The sequence below is a fragment of the Cervus canadensis genome, chromosome 18 (assembly GCF_019320065.1).
Source record: "Cervus canadensis isolate Bull #8, Minnesota chromosome 18, ASM1932006v1, whole genome shotgun sequence".
In the NCBI taxonomy this organism is placed as follows: Eukaryota; Metazoa; Chordata; class Mammalia; order Artiodactyla; family Cervidae; genus Cervus; species Cervus canadensis.
In genome coordinates, this window is record NC_057403.1 from 8,317,888 (window position 1) to 8,330,424 (window position 12,537).

At 45.3% G+C, this 12,537-nt stretch overlaps 1 protein-coding gene across 1 annotated transcript in view; it reads left to right on the forward strand.

Moving 5' to 3' along the window:
• LOC122420636 (zinc finger protein 160-like) overlaps positions 1 to 12,537 on the forward strand; it is a 132,829-nt gene that overhangs the window by 85,357 nt on the left and 34,935 nt on the right. The window lies entirely within an intron of this gene.

The window sequence follows — 12,537 nt, forward strand, 5'->3', positions numbered from 1 at the left end:
TGAATCTTGAAGCGATCAACACGTACTTTCCCCTCTGACCTCCTCCTTTCTTGTCTTAGCTCTTCCTTTTGGAACAGAAATCCTGCTTCACAAAATCTTGTTTTCAAAGTCAGCATTAATATAGAAGGCAAGGTGAGAGAGGATGGGAGAAAAACTGCCCAATCCCCAAGAAAAATCTGCATGCCTTCTATTCTGCTTCAAAGAAGGAAGCAGTCCAGGGGCTGGATTGACTAGGAACCTGCATATACCGCAAAGGTGCCTGTCCTGGAGCCCCAGTAAGTACGTATTTACTGTTATTTTGTGAGAAACATTTTAGTGCAAATGTCGTGAGTGGTACAAAGCCTTTAATCAGTGTTCAGGCCTTATAATTCAGAGTTCATATTGTATAGACAACATACAAGTGAAATGAATGTGGCAGAGTTTCTAGTGCATGTTCAGCATGAACTGCCCATTAGGCATTTCATAGAGGAGAGGAACCACATACACGTTATTTATGTGGCAAACCCTTCAGTCACAAGGAATGACGTTGCAGATCATCTCAGAATCCATACTGCAGTGAAAACTTACACATGTAGAGAATGCAGTAAAATACATTAACTTTTTGACCCTCAGAAAGTTCAACCTGAAGGAAAACTACACAAATGTGTTAAGTGTGGGAAAGCTTTGATTCTGTGTTCAGCCCTAAGTCACCATCAGTAAATTTTTTTTTTTTTTTTACAATATTGTGATAGTTTTTGCTGTACATCTTGAATAGGCCATAGGCGTACATACATCCCTTCCTTCCTGAACCCACGTCTCTTGTCACTGTATCCCTCCAGATTGTCACAGACCACTTGTTCACACATTAAACTCCCACTGGCTCTTTTACATATGGTAATATATATATTTCAGTGCTAATCTCTTAAATACTGGCATCCTATTTCTTTTGTATATTTCAATAGTTTTTCCTTAGCGTTACTTTTTCTATCCACATGTTATGACCCAGATCTAATTTAATTTACATTTCTTTCCTGCCTTCCACTAACAAATACATAAGTCTGTGGGTTATTTTTAGACTTTTGTCACATTATAATGCACGTAGACAATGACAAGGAACATAGTAGGTGCCCTGTAAATTTAAAGACAGTTCCTTTAAGACTTGAGTTCAGTTAGATAGTACACATAGAAATATTTATAAATAGTGCCACGTTGATAATTTTGGTGAAAACAAATTCTAGTGTCTTAAGACTTTATATTTGACAATGTGCTTTGTTGTCCACAAGTGACAGATCTTTCAGAAACAGACAACAAAGACATGAGAGAAAATATATTCCAATTTTTCAACAAGAAGTAAATTGCCTAATCACCGTCAAGTGATCATATAGAAATTTGACATTCCATTACATTGAAGTATTGGCTTAATTATATATTATGATGTAAACAAGTTTTTCTCATATAAATTTTTGAAGCTTTGTCATCATAGGCATGGAACGGAAACTTTTATAAAGAAGAATACATTTCTTATTAAAAGTTTTCTCTCAGTTCATTTCAGTTCACTCACTCAGTTGTTTCCGACTCTTTGGAATCTCATGAATCACACCACGCCACGCCTCCCTGTCCATCACAATACTGCCGGAGTTTACTCAAACTCATGTCTGTCAAGTCGGTGATGCCATCCAGCCATCTCATCCTCTGTCGTCCCCTTCTCCTATCCCCAAGCCCTCCCAGCATCAAGGTCTTTTCCAATGAGTCAACTCTTCACATGAGGTGGCCAAAGTATTGAAGTTTCTGCTTCAGCGTCAGTCCTTCCAACGAACACCCAGGACTGATCTCCTTTAGGATGGACTGGTTGGATCTTCTTGCAGTCCAAGGGACTCTCAAGTCTTCTCCAACACCACAGTTGAAAAGCATCAGTTCTTCGGCGCTCAGCTTTCTTCACGGTCCAACTCTCACATCCATACATGACCACTGGAAAAACCATAGCCTTGGCTAGATGGACCTTTGTTAGCAAAGTAACGTCTCTGCTTTTTAATATGCTATCTAGATTGGTCATAACTTTCCTTCCAAGGAGTAAGTGTCTTTTTTTTTTTTTTTTGGAGTAAGCGCCATACTTCATGGCTGCAATCACCATCTGAAGTGATTTTGGAGTCCCCCAAAATAAAGTCTGACACTGTTTCCACTGTTTCCCCATCTAGTTCCCATGAAGTTATGGGACCGGATGCCATGATCTTAGTTTTCTGAATGTTGAGCTTTAAGCCAACTTTTTCACTCTCCCCTTTCACTTTCATCAAGAGGCTTTTTAGTTCCTCTTCACTTTCTGCCATAAGGGTGGTATCATCTGCATATCTGAGGTTATTGATATTTCTCGTGGCAATCTTAATTACAGCTTGTGCTTCTTCCAGCCCAGCGTTTCTCATGATGTACTCTGCATATAAGTTAAATAAGCAGGGTGACAATATACAGCCTTGACATACTCCTTTTCCTATTTGGAACCAGTCTGTTTGTCCCTTAATAATCTTTAAAATTTATCTTTGGCTCTGCTGAGTCTTCATTGTGCTGGCTTCTTTGTCTTTTTGCAGCAATTGGGCTGTGAATTCTCCACGTAACCTTGGCTGGGGTATGGTTGGAGACTGGCGTTTTGAAGGTTCTTTTGGTCGGTCCAGAGGACTCAGTGTCTGTCTGTTCTATGGGCTGAGCTGAGCCTCTCTTTGCTGCACGTGGGCTTTCTCTAGCTGCAGCAGCAGAAGCGACTTTCTGGTTACTTGTGTGCAGGCCTCTCAGTGCTGGGGCTGCTGCTGTTGCAGAGCACAGGCTTTGGAGCACAGGCTCAGTACTTGTGTTGCACGGGCTTAGTTGCTGTGAGGCACGTGGCATCCTCCCACACCAGGGATCAAACCCAGGTCCTGTGCATTGGCAGGTAGATTATTTAGTACTGCACCACCAGGGAGGTTCTACTCAGTGTCTTTTAACTGGGTGCTATGTATGTTAAAACACTGCCAAACAAAATTGGGGTCATCAACCAATAACTGGGAGATCTGAAAACCAGGAGAGACTCCCCCAAACTTATCTGGACTTGCCGAAGACATGGATGGACCCAAGAGACCCTTCCTGAAATCCCAAGGCTAGACTGTCCAAAGCACAGTATGGTGCCTGCTTTTCTTAATCCTGCATTCCCCTCAGGGTGCACTCAGGGCCCCTGCAGTGACTAATAAGCTTGATCCTTGGAGAAGTGGAATGTCAAGACATTTTTCTCAGCAGTGTTTGTATGAAGTAGCCCTTTCTAAGAGTTTTGTGTTTCAAATTCTAGCTTGTCATCACTACACAAAGCCAGTCCTTGTTTACTTAAACTGCTTAAATTAATTCTAATTGCAGGAATATTCCTGGGTTCAGCTAGCACCCCACTTCCAGCCCCACCCCACCAGCACCCCACATCAACCCCCACCCAACCCCAACCTGGCAAGCAGACCAAGTTTCAGTTCCCAGTCGTCTGAAATCACTTCAGCCTCATCAGCAGGACTCCAGGTACAGTTTGGTTCCGTCTCTCAGTCATGTCTGACTCTGTGACCCCATGGACTGCAGCACGCCAGGCCTCCCTGTCCATCACCAACTCCCGGAGTTTACTCAAACTCATTGTGTCGGTGATGCCATCCAACCATCTCATCCTCTGTCATCGGATATGCAGGACTTCAAATGTTACGCCAATAGCTTCTTTCTTTCCATTGTGATTATCCCACAGAATTTTAAGGTTTTATTAAAAATGTTTACAGTTACTTAAACTAATGAGCAATCAATGCTGCAACACAAGACGTGAGAGACTCTCAAGTACTGCTTAACTCTGACAAGACACCTCTGGAACCAAAAAGAGGAACAAGCAGGTAAGCTTTCGCGCGCCCCTGTCCGGGCCCGCTGGACCCCGCCCCTCACGCGTCCTACGGAGGCGTGTGTCCTAGGCTCCGCCCCTCATTCTCCCTTTCCTCTGGAACCTACTGCTTGGGAGTCTCTGGTGTCTTCACCTGAATGATGTTTGTTTACAGCAATTCCTGAAGCCGAGACTTGGTAGGTGCGGTCTCCCCGGGAATAGTGAGGTACTGTTTTTATCCTTTTTAGTCTTGTTAAGCTCCGCCCATAGGGTCTCCTCTACTCCGTATCTGTGGTCTCGGGTGACTTCGGACCTTCCTAATCCCCAAACCTTTCCTCCTCAAGTAAATTCAGTTGTTGCCTTGAGAGGCCCGTGGTCTAATTTCCTTTCAGTGTAAACTCCTGAGGAAAACATATATCGTCCAAGAAATATATAGTAATTTATTGGGGGAAAGTCATTATAATTGATGCATGGCACTTGATAATTTTGTAAATATACCAAAACAGTTGTTCAGAAACTAGCTGAGAATTTAATCTTTGCAACTGGTGGTGGAGCTCGAGTTCTTTCTCGAGTGTTAGGGAGGCGTATTACTGTCCTTTTCTGGTTTATATGACCAGGGTCATAAATTGACTACAGAGACTCTTCATTTTAGGAGGTTATTTTTAGTGATGCTGGTTACATGTATGAGCTCTAGAATCAGAGAAAAACATAAAATGGTCTCTATGCTTAGACATTTCCGAGGCTTTGAGACCCCATGGAGTGTAGCCCGCCAGGCTCCTGTGTCCATGGAATTTCCCAGGCAAGAATACTGGAGTGGGATGCTGTTTCCTAATCCTGGGGATCTTCTGACTCAGGGATAAAACCCCCATCTCTTGCATCTCCATTGGCAGCAGGATTCTTTACCACTGAGCCACCTGGGAAGCCTCTTTGGTCTGATACTAGTGTTTTATTTGAATTAAAGAAGTGAGTTTTGGTTGGTAGTTTTCCAGTCAGTGAGACCCAGTGTGGATAATGCTGATTTATGGACTGCTGACAAGTACAGTGGAAAGTGGTGTATATAGTGGGAAAATATCTTAAGAGATCTGAGAATCTGAAGACATTTGAGGAATAGTTTTAGATTTTGTGCCTCAAGGTTGACTGTCAGTGCTACACTAAACCTAAGATGATTATGTGGGGCCGGTGGACAAGGAGCAGTTAGCTTCAAGTAATGAGGCCTGGTTATTTGTGGGAATGTTGTTGGTGGAATATTGTCAGAAATAAAGAATTGGTTGAAAATGCTTCTAGCTAACAGACCTTTGATAGAGTTGAGTAGATTTGGGTTGTCTTCATTAATTAAAATTAATCGGAGAAGGGAGGTTGTCCTAGAATTGTGAAGTCAGTGACATGAGTATTGTACAGAGCTGTGTCGGATGTAGAGACAGGGTTATTAATAGGCTCAGGTCTTGGTGTGCAACTTGTGGGCTGATTGGATAATAAGATCTTAAGGATAGAATCATGTGAGGATTGTTTTTCATGTTAATGGGAGACTCAGAATGAGGGCTGTATTGAGGAAACGCATTGCTTTCAGCAGTTTATCTACTCAGAGTGGGGGATAACTGATTTTACTGTGGTTAGAGTGGCCAGAAGCTTTGGAATCTAAGGGGCTATGAAGGAGCCCCCCCTTCCAAAAGAGCTGGGGTATCTTCCAATTAGCTCAGTGAGGGACAACAGGCGGCAGTGAGATTGGGGCCTTTCTCAATGACTTCTCAACTGAGCCCAATTGAGCCAAATCTCAACGACCTTTAAAACCTTGGGATATCCCCAGTTCCTGGCATGTTTTCCCAGGAGGGCCAGTTTCTTGGTCTCCATACTGAGTGCCCAGTGCCTTTCCATTTGTGACTTGTGTGTTTCTCTGTGATGCGCAGGCCCAGTGGTCTCTGCTGTTTAGCCCTGTTGCTCAACAGAGCACAGAAAAGCGGTGACAAAATGTGGAGAAGTGGCGAGGAAGCTATCGGGGGTCTAGGAGAGGTGTGAGAGGAGGCAAGTTTCGGCCTCTGGATGAGCCCTCTGAATGGTGTATGTGTGTGTTGCAAGCACAGTGGTGTGACCCAGTTCAAGCTCGCTCTGCTGCCTGTGAGAGAGGCCAGTGCTTCCAGGATACGACTTCTTGAGGCAAACAATGGGACTTCATTTTGAAAACCAGCCAACCAAGAAGATGGCTAACTAATATTTCAAAATAGCCAACTTGTTGGTGTCTGGATGTCAGATTCTTTTATGAAAGTAGAGAAAGAAGCAGTGAGGAAATAAAGTCAGAGGGAGGATGGAGAGGGAGAGGCAGTGGGGAAGTAAGGTCAAAAGGACCATCCGTCTTGCAGTACATCTCAGGGACATCCAGCCTTCTGTGTTCATCTCTTCTTTCCTGCAACCATTCACAGGTTGGGAGGTCAGAGTATCTCCCTGTGAGCTCACCAAAGGCACTTTAGTTGAACAGTCAGGCCAAGAGGTAGGGTCCTCTGAGGCCGGCCATTATGGATGATTACAACAACCACAGCAGTGAGAAGCAAGGCAAAGAAACCGTTCCAACTTGGAATCACAGTTGGTTTTCCCTGCAACAGTTGTGCGATCATGTTGTGTGGAACTGTTGACAAGGGTGGTCTCAGCTTTGACTGGAGGACCTGGATGTGGGCTCATAGCTAACTGTGGGTTTCCTGGAAGGGTGGGCATGCCACAGTGTCTTAGCTTAGTTTCCCTGGGACACAGATGCTGTGACTGAAGTTTGCATGAGTTGGTTGATTGGGAAAGTCATGATCACACCTGAGAAGGAAGGAAGAAAGTGGAATTGGGAAGAGGACTGTTCCCCTGCAGTGTGTTAGAATCAAGGCCTGAGCTGAGCCCACAGGGAGGGATGGGTGCATTGGTCCTGGAGGTGGGATCCAGACGGTTCCCCACAGCATTGACTCCATGGAGTGGATTTTGTGTTGTCTTTTGGAAGAGCAAGAATCATTACGCAATCTGTAAAATAACTCTTGCTAAAATCCCCGAGGGGTTCCCTCACAGCTCAGTTTGTAAAGAATCCGCCTGCAATGAGGGAGACCTGGATTCGATCCCAATACCTGACCATCTGAGCTGTCTCTTGAGAAACCTGTATGCAGGTCAGGAAGCAACAGTTAGAACTGGACATGGAACAACAGACTGGTCCCAAATAGGAAAAGTACGTCAAGGCTGTATATTGTCAACCTGCTTATGTAACTTATATGCAGAGTACATCATGAGAAACCTCAGAGACATTACTTGGCCAACAAAGATCCATCTAGTCAAGGCTATGGTTTTTCCAGTAGTCATGTATAGATGTGAGTGTTGGACGATGAGGAAAGCTGAGCACCGAAAAATTGATGCTTTTCAACTGTGGTGTTGGAGAAGACTCTTGGGAGTTCGTTGGACTGAAAGGAGATCCAACCAGTCCATCCTAAAGGAGATCAGTCCTGGGTGTTCATTGGAAGGACTGATGCTCAAGCTGAAAGTCCAATGCTTTGGCTACCTCATGCGAAGAGTTGACTCATTGGAAAAGACCCGAATGCTCGGAGGGCTTGGGGGCAGGAGGAGAAGGGGACAACAGAGGATGAGATGGCTGGATGGCATCACCGACTGGATGGACATGGGTTTGGGTAGAGTCCGGGAGTTTGTGATGGACAGGGAGGCGTGGCGTGGTGTGATTCATGACGTTGCAAAGAGTCGGACACGACTGACCCGCTGACCTGAACTGAACTGACTGATTGCTCTTCAGATTCCTTGATGTTTGTTTAGGTTGTGCTCTGTTACTTAACTGTTCGATTCCTTAGGTTCAAAGGAATTTGACTTGACTTTACTCCCTCCTCTTTTAGTATAAAAGGGGACTGAGTTCCAACTCGGGTAAGATGATTTTCGGGGTACAAGTCCACCATATTTTCGGTTTGCTGACTTTCTGAATAAAGTTGTTATTCCTGCCCCAACGACTTGTCTCTCAATTATTGGCCTGTTGTGTGGAGAGCAGTAGAAGCTTAGAATGTGTCCTAAAGGAACAATACGGTTTTCATCAATTTGTAAAGATGTATTGCTCTTTTTGACCACATGATGCAAAGAGCGGACTCAATGGAAAAGACCCTGATGCTGGGAAAGATTGTGGGCAGGAGAAGAGGGCGACAGAGGATAGATGGGTGGATGGCATTACCCACTCAGTGAACACAAGTTTGAGAAAACCATGGGAGATAGTGAAGGACAGGGAAGCCTGGCGTGCTGCAGCTCATGGAGTTGTAAAGAGTCAGATTTGACTTAGCAACTGATGAGTGAAAATTGCTCTTTTTAAAGCAATGGTTAGTAAAATTTGTCAATTTGAAATAGAAAAAGCAAAAGGTACTGACGGAAGATATCACATACCTTAGTCGTCTAGTCTCATGCTGTAGGTTTTGACCTTGTGTCTCTGGAACTGAGCCGTGTGGAGTTTGCCCTTCCAGGTGAATGAGGAACAAAGAGGGAAAATGTTATACAGGATGCCACTGTAAAATGGAACGTTTTCCCCAGGGATAGTGTTGTATTTCTTATTTTAGTTTGCAGTATAGAGAGAAATCCAGAAAAATCTCTTGTTTTCCTAAGATGCTTAAGTTATTCTAATGGGAGGAAATGTTTTGCATTCAGTTACCGTCCAACAGGAACTTTGTGGAGACCCAGGTTCCCAACCCCTGAATTGCCAGGAGCAGGACAGGCAAGAACCTGCTGACAAAACCATTTATTTATTTATTTATTGCACTTGAAAATATGTGGGTTATTTTCAAATACCTGTTGGTATTGATTTCTCACATAGTTTCACAGTATTAAGAGAACAGGCCCTATATGATTTCAATACCCTTTATTTAGGCCATGAAACTTTTGCACCTTGTTTTACGTCATGTTCCAGTGTCTCCCGGTTAATAGTCTATGGGAACTTGAATAAAATTTGTATCCTGCTGTTGTGTGAAATTGTATAAGTCTTAATTATGTTGAATTGGTTCACAGTTGTTTTCAGGTCTTCTATATCCTACTTTCCTGTCCATTTATTAATTTTTGAGAGTTTAATATTTAAATTCCACCTAAAAATCTTAATTTGTCTACTTAAAAAAATTATATAGTGGAACTGCAACTATTTTCAAAGCCTCATGTAAATGTGTTGTCATACTTTCATAATTTCAAAAACATTTAAAAATGAAAATAAAATCTTTATTGAAACTTTTCTACTATGTTAGGAGGAAATATCCTAGTTTCCAACATAACTGGTCTACAAAGTTAGAAGCTTTTGCCTTGAAAGTGTAAGGAGGTAACACAGCGACCTGGGAAGGCCGGCCGCCTCTGCCAGCGTGGCGGCGTGGAGCCCCGCCACAGCAGCGCCTCTGGTCCCCGTAGCCCACCACCTTCCTCTTCTCCACTGTGCCCACTGCATGATTTCCTCGCATTCCGAGGGGGAGCGCAAAGTGACCCAAATCCTCAAAATTTCCAGGAGGCTGTGGGGGAATGTATAAAATTCAAATTAAATCGGAAGAATTTAAGGAGAAGAAAACTGTCCAGCAGCCAACAGGCACTAAGAGAAGAAATCAAAGGTATGCACGGATTGCAGGCTTTTCAGTCTGTGGCCAAACACTGACCATACCCTGGCTGCTTAGATGTTGTTGGTAAAACAGTGGATGACTTACTAACAGGGGCTTCCCTTGTGGCTCAGCTGGTAAAGAATCCTCCTGCAATGCGGGAGACCTGGGTTAGATCCCTGGCTTGGGAAGATCCCACGCAGAAGGGAAAGACTACCCACTCCAGTATTCTGGCCTGGAGAATTCCACGGACTGTACAGATCATGGGGTCGCAGAGTCGGACACGACTGAGCGACTTTCACTACTACCACCGTTCTTTCCTCAACGTATGACAAGAAGTTTATTTTCTTCATAGACATTTCCATATTGTAATTATAGAAGAATATGCTATGTATTTAGATGTTAAAGGCAACAGATTAAAAAAAACAGGCTGTAATTTATGGGGCCTCACAGGACTGGTAAGGACCTCCCGGCCCCTTGCCCCGCCTGGCCCTCGCTCTGCTGACCTGGACCCTCCTCGCCCCGCCCCTCGCCTGCAGCGATCCGCCCAGCTCCCGACCCGGAAGTTCCGCCTCGGATTCCGCGCGTGCGCAGGTTTCCTGTGGAAGCGGAAGGCTGAGAGAGAAGGTAACAGGTCGGCCATTGAGTTTTTTTCTCTTAGGGTAAACGTGTGCTGCGCGCTTCGCAGTCCAACCCGCCCTCGCCATGTCCATCTTCAGGGTCCGGGTGGTTCTGCGCAAGTAATTTCCCAATACCCCGCCCTCCGCCCCAAATAAACCGAGAGGTCGCCGTTGCAGGTCGAGTATTCGAAATCTCTGTGAGGCTTATCCTTGCCGTTTGCTTTTCGGTCTTCGACCCGGGAGACACCGCCTTTCGGGATATTTTCCTGCTTTAAGCTTAACCGTTAGTACCTACGCCTGTGCCTTGTAAAGTCCCCGGGCGCGAGGTGGATTCGGGCACGCCCACCTCCACCGCCTCACCCTGTCGGCCCCTGGAGGTCGCGCCGACAGCCCGGCTCCGGGAGAAGCCGCGTCCTCTCCTCGGTCCTGGGATTCTGGAGAGCCCGCCCGGCCCCCTAGACCCCCTCGCTCCCAGCCTGTCTGCCCTCGCGTCTCCTCAGGCCTATCGTTCTGCCCCGCAGGCCTCCCTAGTCAGTCCGTTTTCCTCAGCCCTGGGCTGGACGTGTGACACCCAGTGTTTTTCCGTCACGAGTCCGTCTCGTTGGAACATGTGCTCTTTTCATAGGCGGGCGTTTCATTTACTCATCATTTCTGTAGATACATGGGCGAGGGGGATCAGAGGAAGCAGTTGACTGAGAGTGAAAGGCAAACTCAGAAGTGGAAAACGAGAGAACCGACGGGGTCGCCCAGGATGGCTGAGGCAGTTGCCAAGGGATGGCAAAATGAAATAGATTTAGCCCTTAAAGTAGCGGGTGGGTGAAAGAGAAATGGACAAAGGCGTGGGATCTCCAGGAGTTGGAGACAAGGAGACAGCGGCCCTGCGCCTGCGGTAGGAGGGCTGACAGGGGTGATCCTAGGAGAGAAACAGGGCTAGGTGCTGACTAGAAGAGAAGAGGAAGTAAGCATAGACACCTGGAGTGCCCCAGAGTGGGAGTGTAAGAGGGAGAGAAGCGGTGTGACTAGAAGGCAGAGAGGGAGCCGAGTTGGAGAAAAAGATGTATAGATGTTTAGGACAATTGGAAGGGTGGGGGTGGGGAGAAGAGCAGCAAGAGGAGAAACTAGTTGCAGAGGGGGCAGGACAGGTGTGAGGGAAGAAATAGGAGGGCAGAAATCCCACCTGAGACAGTGGACGGTTAAAGGACTGTTCCACGTGGTGAGGTCTTCCTGTTTTTGTGGTTGTGGCAAACAGAGGGGGAATGTTGATCCTAAGCCTTAAGCAGCCTGTTTTCCACTTGCAAGATGAACTTCTAAAAGCTTACATTGTCTGAGGAAGAAGCTGGGAAGAGGAGGAAAAAAGGAAAGAAAACAGGAATGGCTCTTTCTCAGGTAAAGTCATATTCTCAGTTGATTCTGTCTGTCCTTCCTGAAATGCCCTTCTTTGGATTTACTAATCATCTCTGACTCTGAAGTATCCTTCCTGACACCTGTACATGCACACTCACCAGGGAACTTCCCTCAGGGCCTGTCGTCTCCACTTAGATCCCGTCTCCCCATGACCCAGTGGCCTGGACCTTGTGTGGAGGGCACCATCCTGGGCAGGGCTTCACATCCACGGGTTTGAGAAGGGGTCTCAGTGCTCTTGGGCAGCAGGGATTGCCTTGGGCTCTTCTGGGTGTGCAGTCTGCTCTCTGTCAACCAGGATTAAGAAGCTGTGCAAGGAAGTCAGGTGTTAACATGCACAGTACATGGTAAAATCTGGAAGTAGACCTAAAAAGGGAAATTTGTTCTAAGGGAATTGAAGCTAAGTGAGTGAGGCACTGACTTCAAAATCTTGATTGGAAATGGTAAGGAAAGTTCAGAATCAGGCATCAGTAATAGAGGGTGTGCTATTCCATCATCTTTGAAACTGTGACATGAGTCTAAATCTCAGAGAGTTGGAAATTCACTTTCATTGCCTTCATTCTTCAGATTTTGTCTTTTCACTGTGTTCATTTTGTGGTTTGGCATAGAGATGTTTTTACTTTTGATGCAGGTGAGGTTTCCTCTTCATTGTTTAACCCATAGATTCACCATTTGTTATGGCAACTGTCTTTTTTCCACTGGGTTTTCTTAGCATTCTTGTCATTAGATACTAAATACATGTAAATGGTTATTTCTGAGTATTCTTTTCTCTTCCCTTGGTATATAAATCCTTGTTTATACCAGTACTACCCCATCTGGATTATATTGTGATATGGCTTGAAATTTTAAAAATGGTGGCCTTCATCTTTCTTCTTTCTACTTACTGAAGAGTATTTTTTCAGTTTGTGGTCCTTGAGAGTCACTATGACTTCTTGCAAGTTTTTTTCTATTTCTGCAAACAGTTCAGTTCAGTTGCTCAGTCGTGTCCGACTCCCTGCAACACATGAATCGCAGCATGCCAGGCCTCCCTGTCCATCACCAACTCCCGGAGTTTACTCAAACTCATGTCAGTCGAGTCGGTGATGCAATCCAGCCATCTCATCCTCTG